The sequence below is a fragment of the Tachypleus tridentatus genome, chromosome 6 (assembly GCF_004210375.1).
Source record: "Tachypleus tridentatus isolate NWPU-2018 chromosome 6, ASM421037v1, whole genome shotgun sequence".
Taxonomy (NCBI): Eukaryota; Metazoa; Arthropoda; class Merostomata; order Xiphosura; family Limulidae; genus Tachypleus; species Tachypleus tridentatus.
The window spans coordinates 157,963,315-157,981,869 of NC_134830.1; the positions used below are offsets into that span (position 1 = coordinate 157,963,315).

An 18,555-nucleotide genomic window follows, 5' to 3' on the forward strand; every position below is an offset into this window, starting at 1 on the left:
AAAGTTATAAAACGTTGCGTAATATAATCAACTTTCAGACAGATAATAATGAACAATAAGTTCATCATCTCTTATTATCAAACTAACAAATATTCAGTTTCCTCCTCGGTTTATTGCAAAATTCTTTCACATGCCTTATAGTAGCAACCACATGTTGCATCACAGTAGAACTGTTCAAAGCACCAAGTCACTATAATAGCAAACACATATTGCATCACAGTGGGACTGTTCAGAACACCATGTTGTTATAAAATTATGCTGTTATTCTTATTTGTTTTGAAATGTTTTATGAGCACATAATACGCTGAACGAAGAAAAATTATACAATTTTTAAAATCACTTTGTTACATTCAGAACATGTCTTTCCAATCTTTACCACAAATTCAGTGTTGATTATTTACTGGTGAAACAGTTTGTATGTCAGTGTTGAAAAACTATTATCTTAAGTTACGTTTTTTTCCAGAATTTTGCTCAAAACTAAGCACAGTCCACCGTAGCTTGTCGGAAGTTAATCGACATAATTCCCCGCCAACTCTTGAGCAACTTTCATCCGTTTCGAATAGTGAGATTGACTGTTCTAAGGCGTGCGACTCGTAATCCGAGGGTCGCGGGTTCGCGCCCGAGTCGCGCTAAACATGCTCGCCCTCCCAGCCGTGGGGGCGTAAAATGTGACGGTCAATCCCACTATTCGTTGGTAAAAGAGTAGCCCAAGAGTTGGCGGTGGGTGCTAAATTAGGGATGGCTAGCACAGATAGCCCTCGAGTAGCTTTGTGCGAAATTCCAAAACAAACAAACAAACAAAACTGTTTTCTCTTATGGCGGGCCCTGTCCGATTCAAAAGTTCAAACCAGTAACGTAAAAGACGCAATCAATAAATTTGAAGTACGTATTTTGAGTGTTCAAATGCCAAATTCGAACTTGTTAACTAGTGACCTAGCTAGCTCGTAGCGACATCTAGGAAAAGTTGGAGTTCAACATATATTAACCAAAAATGCCTTGTACGAAAAAAAAAATACAAAAACAAAACTTGTGATCCTGATGCAATTAAAAATCCGAACAGGTCCGATATATCATTTCGGCTTAGCAGATAAACCTCACTTTCGATATATCATGTATATTTCCGTGCGTTCTCTAGCTGAACAGAATCAAAATAACGAAATATTGGAAACCGATAAGATTTGTTATGGTCAACATGATTCGGTTTCCAAGCTATCAAGTCAATACAGATATGTTCTTACACGATGAAAGAAATTAAAAATCCGGGTATCAAAATGTATCAAATTAAACACATTTACAGATAAACAACACTTTATTAGAGAAGAAATATTCCATCTTGATATGTTATAATAAAGCACAGAGAAGGGGTTTCAAAATTATCTCTACGACGTCACAATTGTCCATGTAGTTTCAAGTTGAAGGGCATCTGTGAACACTGAAAAACGTCATCTTCACACTCTGACGTCATGGAGTTGAATTTAACAGTATTTTAACTAGAAAAAACAAAAAAAAAGATCTCCAAGAAAAGTTTAGTTTTACGCAAGTGTATGTACTTTTTATTTTCGTAACAACAGTTTGTGCAGCATTTTTCCACATCTGTGTCATAAGTTCTTAAATATAGCGTTACACAAAGAGCTTTCAGCCTGTATCCACTGCAGAATTTTAGCACTATAAGTTGACATGAAGGTACACATGTATTGGTCATCCTGTAATGAGCGTATACTAACAATCACCAAATTAGAATATTGCCCACATATCACAGAGAATACAACCAAACTACCACATTATTCCGCTCTCACAAATAGTATCCATCTTCAGGCCTTAAGACTCGTGGAATTAGCATCATGTCGGATGCCAGTTTTGTGTTTATTAACCCTCGTGTGTGTGTCAAGGGTAGAAATTGAACCCGAAACTGCTTTCACTACAAAGGGTTAACACATCAGTAACTGCTGCTAAGATACATTACAACATGTTAAAATTGAATAGTGGACGATACGGAACGTTCTTCAAACGGGCTTTACACGTATTTGGTAATTTCAAGAATACATGCACATTTGAAATCTTTAACATTGAAAAATGTGTTACCGTTGTCTATTTCTACAAAGAGCGCGAATTTTGACTCATTTAATTATAGCCTAATCTTCATTAGTTTCTACATACACCACAGACACAATAACCTACACAAACCACGCAGATTTTTTAGCAAAAATAACGTGAGTTTTGGCGAATTATATAAATATTCTATCCTGTGAGGAAAGACGATATAGTCCCAAAACGATACCATAATGTGATATTAATTCAAAGTACAAAGTCCAAGAGCATAACCCTTTCTGGAATAAGCTATATGTTGGATTTGTATCATGGGAGAAAAACAAATATTTCATTGTTTATTCTTAGACTTGACGTTCGGAAGTCTAATGATTGATAAAACGATATACAACTTGTTTTGCTTGGTTGGTGTTCAGCACAAAGTTAAACATTATCTGTCAGGATAACTTTGTTTGATTGTTGTTCAGCACAAAGTTAAACAATACCTGTCAGGTTATTTTTGTTTCATTGTTGTTCAGGCCAAAGTCAAACAATACCTGTCAGGTTATTTTTGTTTGATTGTTGTTCAGGCCAAAGTTAAACAATACCTGTCAGGTTATTTTTGTTTCATTGTTGTTCAGGCCAAAGTCAAACAATACCTGTCAGGTTATTTTTGTTTCATTGTTGTTCAGGCCAAAGTCAAACAATACCTGTCAGGTTATTTTTGTTTCATTGTTGTTCAGGCCAAAGTTAAACAATACCTGTCAGGTTATTTTTGTTTGATTGTTGTTCAGGCCAAAGTTAAACAATACATGTCAGGTTATTTTTGTTTGATTGTTGTTCAGGCCAAAGTTAAACAATACATGTCAGGTTATTTTTGTTTGATTGTTGTTCAGGCCAAAGTTAAACAATACCTGTCAGGTTATTTTTGTTTGATTGTTGTTCAGGCCAAAGTTAAACAATATCAGTCGGGTAATTTTTGTTTGATTGTTGTTCAGGAGAAGTTAAACAATATCTGTCTGGTAATGTTTGTTTCATTGTTGTTCAGGCCAAAGTTAAACAATATCTGTCTGGTAATGTTTGTTTGATTGTTGTTCAGGCCAAAGTTAAACAATATCTGTCTGGTAATGTTTGTTTGATTGTTGTTCAGGCCAAAGTTAAACAATATCTGTCTGGTAATGTTTGTTTGATTGTTGTTCAGGCAAAAGCTAAACAATATCTGTTGGGTAATTTTTGTTTGATTGTTGTTCAGGCCAAAGTTAAACAATACCTGTAAGGTTATTTTTGTTTGATTGTTGTTCAGGCCAAAGTTAAACAATACCTGTCAGGTTATTTTTGTTTGACTGTTGTTTAGACTAAAGTTAAACAATACTTGTCAGGTTATTTTTTGTTTGACTGTTGTTTAGACTAAAGTTAAACAATACTTGTCAGGTTATTTTTTGTTTGACTGTTGTTTAGACTAAAGTTAAACAATACTTGTCAGGTTATTTTTTGTTTGACTGTTGTTTAGACTAAAGTTAAACAATACTTGTCAGGTTATTTTTGTTTGACTGTTGTTTAGACTAAAGTTAAACATTACTTGTCAGGTTATTTTTGTTTGACTGTTGTTTAGACTAAAGTTAAACAATACTTGTCAGGTTATTTTGTTTGACTGTTGTTTAGACTAAAGTTAAACAATACTTGTCAGGTTATTTTTGTTTGACTGTTGTTTAGACTAAAGTTAAACAATACTTGTCAGGTTATTTTTGTTTGACTGTTGTTTAGACTAAAGTTAAACAATACTTGTCAGGTTATTTTGTTTGACTGTTGTTTAGACTAAAGTTAAACAATACTTGTCAGGTTATTTTTGTTTGACTGTTGTTTAGACTAAAGTTAAACAATACTTGTCAGGTTATTTTTGTTTGACTGTTGTTTAGACTAAAGTTAAACAATACTTGTCAGGTTATTTTTGTTTGACTGTTGTTTAGACTAAAGTTTAACAATACTTGTCAGGTTATTTTTGTTTGACTGTTGTTTAGACTAAAGTTAAACAATACTTGTCAGGTTATTTTTGTTTGACTGTTGTTTAGACTAAAGTTAAACAATACTTGTCAGGTTATTTTTGTTTGACTGTTGTTTAGACTAAAGTTAAACAATACTTGTCAGGTTATTTTGTTTGACTGTTGTTTAGACTAAAGTTTAACAATACTTGTCAGGTTATTTTTGTTTGACTGTTGTTTAGACTAAAGTTTAACAATACTTGTCAGGTTATTTTTGTTTGACTGTTGTTTAGACTAAAGTTTAACAATACTTGTCAGGTTATTTTTGTTTGACTGTTGTTTAGACTAAAGTTTAACAATACCTGTCAGGTTATTTTTTGTTTGACTGTTGTTTAGACTAAAGTTTAACAATACTTGTCAGGTTATTTTTGTTTGACTGTTGTTTAGACTAAAGTTAAACAATACTTGTCAGGTTATTTTTGTTTGACTGTTGTTTAGACTAAAGTTTAACAATACTTGTCAGGTTATTTTTGTTTGACTGTTGTTTAGACTAAAGTTTAACAATACTTGTCAGGTTATTTTTTGTTATTAAACATTATTTTTGAATAAACATATTTCATTGTTTATTCTTAGACTTGACGTTCGGAAGTCTAATGATTGATAAAACGATATATAACTTGTTTTGCTTGGTTGGTGTTCAGCACAAAGTTAAACATTATCTGTCAGGATAACTTTGTTTGATTGTTGTTCAGCACAAAGTTAAACAATACCTGTCAGGTTATTTTTGTTTCATTGTTGTTCAGACCAAAGTTTAACATTATCTGTCAGGTTATTTTTGATTGTTGTTCAGACCAAAGTTAAACATTATCTGTCAGGTTATTGTTGTTCAGACCAAAGTTTAACATTATCTGTCAGGTTATTGTTGTTCAGACCAAAGTTAAACATTATCTGTCAGGTTATTGTTGTTCAGACCAAAGTTTAACATTATCTGTCAGGTTATTTTTGATTGTTGTTCAGACCAAAGTTAAACATTATCTGTCAGGTTATTGTTGTTCAGGCAAAAGTTAAACATTATCTGTCAGGTTATTTTTGTTTGATTGTTGTTCAGCGCAAAGTTAAACAATATATGTCTGGTAATTTTATTTGACTGTTTTTCAGCAGTTAAAACAGTAATTATCTGGTTTGTTTTATATGATCAGTATGAGATTGTATATTTTCCAAGTATCATTATCCTTTGTTACTTACCTGTTACTTTTACGTAAAATACTTCTGTTTCCAGTCACTAAGTATTCCCCAGATGTATGGAAGTTATCCAAGCTCATATGTTTGATTCTGTTCACTCCTATTCGACACGAAAAACTCTCAAACATACTAAACAAATGCAATTTCGTCAGCCCTTGCATCTAATATCCAGCGCGCTGATCCCTAAACCACGCCCCGGCGAAAAGAAAACGAAACTGTGTATACGTATATTATCCAATATTTGATCTACTTTCGACCCAAAATCCCAGTCGTAAGTTTCAATAATATTTGGTGAATTTTTGTCCTTCAGTTGAAGATAAATCTTCTATATTTCATATTTCGATAAATGGCACTACAACATTAAGGTTTCAGGGTTATGTATTTCCTAATAACTAATTTATAATCTTTATCTCGCTCTCCTTTAAAACTGGGCCAAGTTTCGAGCATCTCTCTCTTGAGACCTTTTATCACACCCTTTCACTGTGTTATTCCACTGAAGTTAAAAAAGTCCAGTGTTTTATCAGTACCAGTAAAAACTATCACGGTCTCTTCTTCTCAGGGTTCCTTTCTTCGTCACCAACTCGTACTTTTATATTTTACTTTTCAAATTTACGTCTTTATTACATCCTATCCATAAACACATCTCGTCGAAATGGACGTTGATACAGCAAATCAAATTCAAAGTTTTCTTTGCGACTAACAGCTAAACGAACTTAAAAACATTTTTGGTTTGGCATGGTATGGTAGATATGGCGCTCGACTCGCAATATGAGGATTGCGAGTTCGAATACCGGTCGCCAACCACCCTCGTCCTGTATAACTACTAGTCTGGGTTAGTCAAGCGAGTGTTACAAATTCTTGGCTTACGGAATTAACTAACCGACCATACACTAGTTGAGACTGAGGTTGTTACACAAAAGTGGTAGTTCTAGTGTATTATCCTCTCGGACGCGAGTATCAAATGACTGTTTGGACGTTTCGAGAAATCATGCAAAGGCATATAAGGGATATTTATAATAGCTAATCCTAATTTAGAACTAATAAGCTTAAGGCAAGGCAACTTCTTATCAGCACCCACCGCCAACTCTTGGTCTACTCTAAACGAGTAGTATTGCACCCAGAACCCAAACTGTGGAGCACGATTTACTTTTGGAGGCAACACAAGACACGAACCATGGACAATTAAGTACGTAATCTGGTACTACGTATAACATGTTTTAGCTTTCTGGTTACGAACAACTGACACAAGGAGTCAAAAATAAATCAAATATTTTCAACAGTTATAACGATAAAACCAAAACCATCATAAAACTTTGTCCTATTAACAATCTATCCAAGCTTGTAATAACATGACGCGAAAATGTAAAACGTTACCAGTGAAAGAAATATTAATAATGATATACAAGAACCATGATTTTACTGGGTTTTAAACAATATGCTTCAGCTATTTTAAATCTAAACACTTTGTATTACTGGAGTGATTTAGATTTTTGACAATAAAGTTAGAAAAGAAAAACGACCTTTACTGTTCATATAACAACAGAAAAATTTAAGTTCAGACGACTGAAAAGGTTTGTTTATTACTGTGTCAAAAGTTAATTGTTTTTTAAAATTTATTTTGCGAAAACCATTAAATTTATGCCAAATGGCAAAAATCGCTGCATCAACTTGCACCTGATGTGGGAAAATGTTCGAAACTAGTCTATTTTTAATTAACTTGTAAACATAAAAAGTTTAAAATATATATACACATACATAATATACACGTACTCTTACACGGGATGGGAAAAAATATACAAGGGTCGTAGTCGGGGAGGAAATTACCTCAGTATTATAAAACATCTATAACGTCCACTATTTTCTGATTTATTTGAATAAACACTCGACTTTCATATACATGACTTGTATAGGAAAAAAGATCACACATACACTGTGATATTAACTCTGTCCCTAGCGGTATTTGATGTAGATTATACGTTCAAGTTTCGAAATTTTTAAACGTTAAGGAGATATGTTATAGTAAACTAAGCGTAAGTGATCGTCTATCCCAGTGCAAGTGCACAATTTTAAGTACAGGGTATCCGAAAACTCTGGAACCATGGACACTTCAACGGATTTTATAGAATGTGTTTCACATGCTGTCCTCATAATTCGAAACAAGTTTGGAGACGGTGTTTACATTCTCTTTGTACACTGCGAAGGATATTCCTGTCATTTGTGGGTGGTTCGACACTCGTCACCAATGTCCATGCTCTTCTCTCTGAATACACGTGCTTTGAGCAGTCCCCAGAGAAGGAAATTCATGGGAGAGTAAAGTTCGGAGATCTTGGAGGCCACGTCAGCCAATTTATTGTCCTGGACAGATGTCATTCTACCAATCCTAAACTACCGAGCTACAAATCACCAATTGTTCCAGGCGTTTCGGACACCCTGTAAAACAGCCTTTCAAAACGATTAAGAAAATCAACTCGTTGAACAGTTCAACGATGACGTTTCAGTATGTTTTGTCTTTAATTGGTGAGTTTTTTATGTTCCAAAAGACCTCACTGGCATCGTAACCATATTATTCTGGACTTATGGACAACAAATTGAGAGTTTCGTGATGACGATAAACCCATTTAAAGTGAAAATGGGTATCAAAACTTCAAATAAAATACAGAACAACGTTTCGACCTTCTTAGGTCATCTTCAATTCATTCCTATATTAAAGCATGTTTCACTGTCTGAATACAATTTTAGGTACATATTCAGAATGATATAAAACAAATGATAACTGAACTTATGAACAATGCACACACTATTAATACAGAGAACCATATTTGTTTCTTGAATCCTGCGCACACTACTCAAGCTTCATTTCGGCCAGACGTTCTTAATTTTGAAATGTCACATTATAATGCCTCTTCGGCTAATAGGGAGAACATGTTCGGCGAGAAGATTCGAACCAGTAATCACCAGCTTACCTTCAAGGACTGTTCCTTTTGAATTGAGCACAAAGCTACACGAGGGCAATCTGCGCCAGCCATCTCTAATCTTGCAGTGTAACACTAGAGGGAAGGCAGCTAGTCATCTCAACCCGTCGCCAACTCTTAGGTTACTCATTTACCAACAAATAGTGAGATTGACCATCACTTTATAACGCTACCACGACTGAAATAGCAAGTATGTTTGGTGGGACGGGTATTTGAACCCGCGACCCTCAGATTGTGGTTTGAGCGCCCTAACCCCCTGGCCTTGTCGGGCCTACCTTCAATGACTGACACGTTGCGCAAAACTGCGTTAAAGCAGTCTTAAAATTGAGACATGAAATAGCTGTTTCGTAGCAAATCTTTCACATTTCAACGGAAATGTTCAGGTGAAGCATAAAGGAAGAGAACTCCTAGATTGGTCAGTAAACTATAGTTTAAAATATGTTTTGAAAAACTCCAAACAAACATATCACAAGTTACAATTTAAACGTCGAGGTCTGGTGAAAATAATAGGCCTAATATTTGTGATACAAAAAATCATGCAACTTATTAATGTATTACGAATAGAATTGCAGATAATTTTTGTCTCTCATGATCAGCTCAGTTGACGAGTTCTGGTACTTGACGAAAGGCCTCTTTGGCAGTAAGTTGCAAGACGCAAGAGATAGATCTGAAATAATGTGTTTATAGTTTTGAATCCGAAATGGTTTGTTTGTAGAATGGGCTGTATGTGCCGTGCCCACCTCTATACATACAAAGGATATAGATCTATTAACCCTCAATCGAAGTCCGGAGTTTTAAACTCGTTTAGTTAAGCACTTATTACGGAGGTAGGTCTCCTTTCTTAGTTTAAAACCGACACTGTACTTTTAAAGGCTCTTTGGACGAAACCGCTGATCAGCTCGTTAAACTCGTAACCCTAAATTTATCGACTTGTCTTTGATTCGCTTACTACCGGCTGGGTCCACATGTTGAATAATTTTGTGATGTTTCAACATTACCACACCAATGGCTCAGCGATTAATTCTGAAGACTCATAACGTTAAAAACCCTGTCTCGTTACCAGTGGAGGACAATGACAGATAGCCCGTTGTACAACTTTGCGACTGACAACAAATAAACAGTTTCAAAGATTCATTTTTATAAAAACTGACGAAAGGAATTATGGTAAATTCACTCACTCTGTAGGCAGAATCCAGAGAGAAACTCCTGGAGTAATTTCCAGAATTAACTGCAAATAATTTTGGCATTTTTTGTCAAAATTTTTTATGCATTTTGTATGTTATTATGAAACCTATCACCTAAAAACTTAACTGAATCAGAAGTAATTTGTGTATTAATATTGTTCAGCTGTGAAACAGTCATTGATAATATTCAGACACTTTAGAGGTGATTTTAAACGGGCAATTTTTATGTCCGCCATTTTGTTTTATCAATACCACTGTTACTCAGTCCTTATCTTAACGGTAAGTCATCGATATTCGTGCAGTCATAGCCCTCGAAATCTTTGTATTATGGCAAACCCTTATCGGAATTGGAAAAATATGTTACAAAATTAACGAGGACTTGGACCCTCATCAATAGTTCTAGGGTTGGTTACAATCAAAAGCACATTGAATCATCATCCCTAACCCAAAATTCTAATCAATCTGTCTGTTAAAAAATTCTTATCTATCTTTACTCTACCTGCTACATCTCTCAAGCAAGTTAAACAATTACATCTTGTCTTTTATAGCATTAGCTCGATTTAACTAAAACGAAATACACAGATTCTACACCTTTGTGCAAATTAATTGAAACAAGACGAAACATTGCGATTTTTTTCAGTTTTTTGCGTTTTATTTCCGAGAATCCAAAAAATTACTCACAAATTAATACATGATATAACCGCCTTTATTTTCCAGAAGATCATTGATCCGCTTTGGTATCGAGTCCACGAATTGACTCCAATCTTAGCTAATTTTTGGATCGCGGTACCACACCTCAATTATGGCCTTAATTAGCTTATCTTTCGTAGTACAGTCTTTTCCTCGAAGTCTTTCTTTACAAATCGCACAAATATTTTCAATAGGATTTAAGTCCAGAGAGTTTCCAGGCCAGTCCAGCACCTTTATTCGCGTTGTAGTCATAAAATTCTTCACAAGTTTCGATGTGTGACACGGAGCCAGATCTTGCTGAAAAATGCCAGATCCATCTGGAAATCTCTTTTTCAATTCTGGAACGACTCTTCTCTGCAAAACTTCGATGTACTGTGGTCCTCTCATCATACCTTCTACGATATGTAAGCCTCCGACGCCATAGTAGCTGAAAAAGCCCCAAAACATCTTCTTCAAGGGATGTTTTACGAACTGATTGATGCGAGATTCTCGAAGTTTCTCACCTGGAGATCTGCGAACATGCAGACTTCTTTGACCATGTACGAAGAAGCGAGTCTCGTCACTGAATAACAGCTTCCTCCATTGTTCTTGCGTCCAATTCTTGTATTCCAGACCCCATTGATACAGTTTTTTCTTCATTGGAGTTGGCAAGATGTTTTTTGACTTGTCTCCTTGCCCTTCTAACGCAATTTCGAATGACGTAATATTCCTCAAAATTTCGTCATATATCCAAAAATTAGATCGACCGTACTGCAAAACACAGCTAATGACGCTGTCTGTGTGAAAAAATGACTATTAAAGGAAATCAGTGGGTCCAGCGAGCCTACACCGGCCGCCATGCTGAAAATATTGTAAAATGACCATTTGCTTCAATTAATTTGCACAAGGGTGTACTATTAATATAAAATTAAAAAACTGTCATTCTCTTAAGAAAAGCATTCATTTCACTATATTTATGTGATCTGGAAATAGGGGGAATGGGTTAAATTTAGAAGCCTATATTTTAAATCAATTTTCACTTGAAGTATTAAACCATCAACGTAGATCGTTTTTTAGGCTCGTGATTACAAGAGTTTAATTGCATCTTTTAGTTACGTGCCAACAGATGGCGTCTGCATAAAAGTTCAATTAATTTTGTTTCGGTTCGGTTTATTTTTAATTTCGCGCAGTGATAAACGAGGGCTATCTGCACTAGCCGTCCCGAATTTAGCAGTGTAAGACTAGAGGGAAGAAAACTAGTCATCATCACCCACCGCCAACTCTGTGAGATTGACCGTAACTTTGTAACGCCCCCACGGCTGAAAGGGCGAGCATGTGTGATATGACGGGGGTTCGAACCGCGAGTCAAGTGCCTTAACCATCTGGCCATGTCGGGCCTAACGTTCTTAGACACTGGTTTGGTTTGAATTTCGCGCAAAACTACACGAGGGATATCTGCGCTAGCTATTCCTAACTTAGTGTAAGACTCGTGGGGAGGCAGCTAGTCATCACCACCCACTGTCAACTCTTGGGCTACTCTTTTATCAACAAATAGTGGGATTGACCGTAACATTATAACACCCCCACGACTGAAATGGCAAGCATGTTTGATGTGACGTGGATTCGAACCCTCGGATTACGAGTCGAGCGCCTTAACCACTTGGCCATGTCGGGCCATGAATTAACGAAACTCGCACATTGGCTGGCTGGTTCATTACAGCCATGCATCTTTTATAAAAAAAAATATATTGTAAGATAAATCACAAATGCTTCTCACGGCATTTTACGAACGACAATAAAATCACAAAGCTATTCAAACACAGATTTCTTCATGTACATACAGTGTATTATTTCATCACCACGGTCTCTTCTAGAAATGCAGACACTAATAATCATTAAAAATATATTTATCATACTACTTTGATAAAATAAATTTTCCTCGTTCCTTCCACGTAATTCATCTCGCAACTTAAAAACGTCTTGACTATTGAACATAGTTTTACATCAATGTCCAATTAGTCTTAACAACAGCCAAAAGATCTGTCTATGAATGGCCAAAAGAAATGCTTTGTTTTACGAAATTTTTGTAAAACCTAAGGGTATGTTTCTTCATATTATAGTTTATTACTACCTACAACTTAGACGTTGTCAGATTTTGTGGCTATTTTAAGTTTCGATACGACGAATCCCTTAACAACACCCTATGGCTATTTGTCACTATCTTTTCCTCACCACTGATAACACCCAATCTGATGTTGTTATTGTTTGGCCTTAATTGGCGCAAAGCAACTATGCTATCTGCGCCAAACAATCGGTTAAAACGTAAAAGCATTATAAAATGTAAAAAATAAACATGTTAAACAAAACAAGTTCGGATAAGAAAAATTAAAAAGGCCACAAAAAGTTAAAAACACAAACAAGTTAAACAGTGTCGCCATCGTCCACGTTAGGGTTAAAGCCCTATAATAAAAAGGTCTAAAACTGTGCCCTGGCTCACGATCGTAACGACGGCACGAGATTAAAACGTGGGCTATTTTGACGTGAATGTCACAAAGGCCACACCTTAATGGATCAGTCACAGATAAAAGGAAACGATGAGTGACCAGTGAGTAACCTAGCCAGGACAACTTTCTTCTTCTGGAGTTTTTAACACAGGACCGTAGTCCATGTATGGAACACGCATGGGTGTAATGGCGCCAGAGCAGATATTTAATTGCGATGTCAGCAAGCTGGTTCATGTGAATACCGACATAACCAGATATCCAGAAAAATTGGATACGAGTAGAAGATAGATATAAATGGAACAGTCGTTATCGAATATCGACGAAAACAGGGTGAGAAGTAGCGCTAAGTGATTCCAGTTTAGAGCTTCGAGAATCAGTGTACAATCTATGTACTGTACAGCTTCTACGTGATCCAGGGCAAGAGAAATGGTATACAATTCATCAGCGAACACAAACTGTGGGAGATCATGAGAGAAACCAGAGATCCACAACAAACTGTGGTAGATCCCACAGAGTCACCTGATTTTGAACCGTCCGGACGAACAGGAATGGAAGAATGGATCAAAAGATGTCTGTCAAAGAGAAGATACTTCCAATCGCAAGTGTCAGACGACTCAAAAAAAAAAAAAAGATCACAGGGGGAGATGGTAGTAAGCCATGGCGGGATGGGCTGACCTGTCGAAACAGCAACGTCATCCAGGGACAGACCCAATTCAACCAACTGCATGTGGATACGAAGGCCAAAAGGAAAAATTGCAGACCGTCTATTCCAAACGAACATAATCCATTGAGGAAGGAGAACACACTCCCCCAGGTGAGATGCTGTGGTAAGTATGAAACTTTTGAAGCATAACTGAAAAGAAAGTTGCAAGTACTCGGTGTACGAACTCTGGACTAAGGAAATGTGGAAAGCTCCCTTGCAGAGCCATAAACAGACAAAAGTTTACAAAGATGCTGGACAGTATTGTGAAAATATGGATGAAAATTAAGTTTCAACAACAGCCTTCCAGCCTTTTACTCTTACATAAATATGCCAACATCAAGTTTTATAATCATAGTACTCTGAAGTAGGGAATGTGGCACCCTTTCTTCCTGATGAGGTTTTGGTGGGAGTTCCACATATGCTTGCAACTCAAGCTAAGCAGCTTGAGGGCTGACCATTGTGTATTGTAGAGATGATTTGTTTCCGAGGCCAAACCTCAGCTCTATTCCAGTGAGAATGTGGCTGTCCCACTTTGTGTGCCTTTGCAGAAGACCTTAAGACCAGTGTTAATGAGAATCCTCTGTCTTTCCACATTATATCTCTTCCTAATCCTTCTCTTGTTGGCTTTCTACCTCCCTTTCAAACCCACAGAGATGGATTAAGAAGAGATAAAATGTGAAAAGACAGAGAATTCTCATTAACACTGGCGTGACCTTATGGTCTTCTGCAAAGTTATACAAAGCGGGACAGCCCCATTCTCACTGGAATAGAGCTGAGGTTTAGCCCCCGAAACAAATAATCTCTGTAACACACAATGGTCAGCCATCTGAGGTAGGGAATGTCAGAAATTAGAGAGAGGAGACAAAGAAAGGAAATGACCACGTTGGGACCTCCTGGACAGAGTAAAGCAGGAAATCAAAGTGAGAAAAAATGACGACTAATGAGCTGCTTAGCTTGAGTTGTCATGTCCAGTAAGAATGGAGATTGGTGAATCAGAAATTCTTAGACCAATTTCTCTACAGTTTCTCGATTCAAAATGGAGTTTTTATTTGGAGTGTGTGTTTGCTCCTCCAAAGTCATGGATGACTAAGCTTATTATTTTAGATTCATTTCTTCATATCCTGATTTGTCTAGCAACTTGTTACATTGTCTAGTTCATCCATGATGGTCAGATTTTCATTACTTAGCCCATTCCTTGAGATCCTGAGGGTATTCACATGGGAGAGTTAATTCATTAGGCTTTCATTTCCACTACTATCTACATGATTGGCTCCTTCTCTCTGTGTTCAAACAGCATCATTGTTCTTGACCTTCCTTCTTATTCAGTAATCTTGTTTGGGTTGGCTGTCGGGTCAGGTTTTCCAAGTCAATTTTTCCTTTTACACAGTGGGTATAACCAAACTTTTTAAATTATCAGTCAAAAAATGCTCTGGTCAATTTTAACAAGTATCTGATTTTCCCGAGTCTTTTCAACCCATGAGGCAGGTTCAACCTTCTCTCTCTTTTTGTTTAAATATTTTAGAGATGGAAAAGCTCTTATGTCTACCTCTTCCTGTGTTAGAGATTCTACCTCTTTATGAAGACTTTAGCCTCTCTTGAATCCCTTGTGTCTGACTGACATATCCATGTGCATCCTCTCCAGTAGACTGTAGCTGATAAATGGAGTATTTCTAGAAATACATTCTCTGTCTTGAGTATTTTTCTTATCTTCACCTGTCTATCTCACATTATCTTGGGTACATATATCTTCACCTGCCATACCTAGACTTACACTGATTCACAGGTATCTCATCTGGGTGGAATGCAGTTCTAAATACCTACATCCTTCCAGAGGTATGGTCTCCATATGAGCAATCTCTCTGTATCAAATTCCTTAAGAAGTTGGCTGCTCATTGCACTTGACATCATTTTCTGACTTGTCTCTCAGGTTCATCTTCTGATCCAGTCAGGCAACCTAAAGTGTCAGTTCTTACATCAGTCATTAGGCAAGTAATTACTCTTGGAACCCATATTTCAACTAGACTTGATTATTCCAACAAAGTTGTCTCTACATCTTCTAGTGTTTCTTTGAACTTGTTCTTACTTTGGAGTGTACACTCTTTGACACCTTTGCAATTCCTCTAAACACTAAGCTTTCAGTTTTCTACTCATTAGTCCTGGACTCTGCAGTCCTGGCTATGAATGCTCAAACTCCAGATTGGTTTGCTCTCTTTCTAGGTTTGTTGATGACCTTCCATTTCTTTCTTGACCATTCTTTTTTATTTTATGACTCATAGAAATCTTCCAAGACTCTCTTCAATTGTCCAGTTCATTTATTGAACTGGAAACTGTTTAATTCTTAGAGCTTTCATGCATCATCAATCTGAACTTTTGTCCACCTATTCTATGTATCATTTTTTCTCCAAAGGTATATTTTTTCTTCTTGCATGAGGGAATTATCTTTTATTTGTCCTGCACTCTCTATCACAGGATGGCCAGTTTCATTGTATTCCTTGACCAGTCCTTTTTCTTCATGCCTTAGGTTGCCCATGTTTGTCATCTCTCAGTTTTTCTTGTCTCTAGCCAACCATTGTTGTCTGGATAAGACCTTGCAGATGGTGATATGGATGACCTCTGACACATTTGTGTCTAGTTACACCACAGTGAAGTTCCATCTTCCACCATTCATCATTCTATATTCTTCCCCAAAGCTCTGAGAATGTGAGTTGTTACTATATCTTATTTTTTATTAATAATTCCCATATCTACATTATCTCTGCATGTATGTACAAGAGAAACAATAGAAACTGCCAAATGCCTAGTGTTGCATCACAGGAAATACTTTTCTCTCTTGCAAGGAATAGATTAATGAAGTGTTAAATCTATCTACCATTACCTAATGCCCATTATTGTGGTGTTATTTTTTGGAAGAGCAGTTCAGCAGTATGAATACTTTTACTTTTCAGGCTGTACTTCAGAAAAACAAAAAGACAGCAGGTTTGATCTTCCCCTTACAACTGGTACATAACTGCTGCCCCGGTTAGTCATAACCCATGGCACAAGCTATCAGTGCAAGTCCTTGTGCAGGTGACTGAACATCCCTCATTGGTCTCTGCAGCTCTCTAATGTTCTCTTCACACAGAAATAGCCTCGTTCAATTGGGTAGCCATACTTCATCTTTAGGGATAGCCTCGTTCAATTGGGTAGCCATACTTCATCTTTAGGGTTAGCCTCGTTCAATTGGGTAGCCATACTTCATCTTTAGGGATAGCCTCGTTCAATTGGGTAGCCATACTTCATCTTTAGGGATAGCCTCGTTCAATTGGGTAGTTGAACTTCATCTTTAGGGATGGCCTCGTTCAATTGGGTAGTTGAACTTCATCTTTAGGGATAGCCTCGTTCAATTGGGTAGCCATACTTCATCTTTAGGGATAGCCTCGTTCAATTGGGTAGCCATACTTCATCTTTAGGGATAGCCTCGTTCAATTGGGTAGCCATACTTCATCTTTAGGGATAGCCTCGTTCAATTGGGTAGTTGAACTTCATCTTTAGGGATAGCCTCGTTCAATTGGGCAGTTGAACTTCATCTTTAGGGATAGCCTCGTTCAATTGGGCAGCCATACTTCATCTTTAGGGTTAGCCTCGTTGAATTGGGTAGCCATACTTCATCTTTAGGGATAGCCTCGTTCAATTGGGTAGCCATACTTCATCTTAAGGGATAGCCAAGCGCAAGCCTGAGGAAGATTGTGATTTTGCTATTTTACATTTCTGTATTTATGGAACTTGACATCATGCACGTTGCCAGTGAATGTATGTGTGGTCCTAATGTGAAGATCATTCAGTATACCATGTCTTAAACAGTACTGTATCTCAAGAGCACTTTGAAAACAGTGTATTTATTGATTTTGTTTTATTTCTAATTAGAAACATTGCAGACCATCAAGTTGTATGTTCATTTAGTATATGTCATTTTAAGGAAAGTTTCATTGTAATGAATAGAAAGGCCCAAATTTTAATTGAAATTTGTGTAAGACCTGCCTCTTGCAGCCTTAGTTCATGATCAATACAATTTTTAAGTACTACAAGTACTTTGCAATTCCTCTAAACACTAAACTTTCAGTTTTCTACTCACTAGTCCTGGACTATACAAGTATAGTGGATAATTATTGCCTTCAGTTACCATTAAAACTGTAAGAGATGACTCCTGTTGGAGAGTGTCAGAACCAAAACTTAAGGAGGTGTCAGTCACTTAGATACGTGAATTCACGGTTGAGTCAATCCACCAAAAACATTTCATAATGATAAGTATTAGCAAAAGTCAAAGCATATCCAGAAAAAAATAAGACACTAACTAGAGTACCATGAAAGAAAAGGAATTGAAGCCCAGGTGTAAAACAGGGGGCTGCAGTTTTACCAAATGAAGTTGTCTGGGTCACAATGTAGAGCTTCTGAGAGAAAATGAAAAGGCTGAATAATAGCAGAAAAAGAGGGTAATAGAAGGACAAAAAAGAAGTGATCTCTAAGCTGTAAAAATGTATTCAAGGGATTAACACTCAAGAAGATAATAAAGAGACTCAACCTTACGACAAAGAATTAGATTTGAGAGATCTTGAAGGAGAAGGCAGATGGTGGGAGTTACAAAGTTAAGGCTTAAAGGTATTGGCATGAAACTTATTGAGATAAAGAAAACAGATGACAGAAGAAAAAGGAGTCTGATGCAGCAAGGCAGCCAAAAAGTTAACTGAAACAGCTGGAGAAACAGAAACAGCATAAAATATCTGCATAATTAAATCAGCAAAAGATAAAGTGGATAACTGTTCCTTGTTAGGAGAGAAACAAACCAGAAAAAAAAGCAAGAGGTGTGAAAAGCTTTTCAAAATTATCAAAAACAAGGAGATTCCTCTGAAGCAACAGAAACAGAATGTTAAAAATGTTGATTGTGAAAACGGAACTGAACCAATCAGCCAGTGAACAGCAGTTGTATCAACAATGGTTTCATTGCCTTCAGTTGCCATTAAAACTGTAAAAGATGACTCCTGTTGGGGAGTGTCAGAACCAAAACTTAAGGAGGTGTCAGTCACTTAGATATGTGAATTCACGGTTGAGTCAATCCACCAAAAACATTTCAAAACGATAAGTATTATCAAAATAAAAACTACATTTTGACTAGACTGTTTCAGTGACAATGGTAAGTAATGAATAATCTTTATCACTTCGTTTATTTGTATGTTTATCATGACCAGATCAATCCTGAAATACTAATTTCTAACATAGTTACAATAATTTAAATATTATACA

General features: G+C 36.5%; 1 protein-coding gene across 5 annotated transcripts in view; it reads right to left on the reverse strand.

Annotated features, from left to right (window-relative positions):
* unc-104 (kinesin family member unc-104) overlaps positions 1 to 18,555 on the reverse strand; it is a 118,509-nt gene that overhangs the window by 86,519 nt on the left and 13,435 nt on the right. The gene's annotated exons all lie outside the window — the stretch shown is intronic.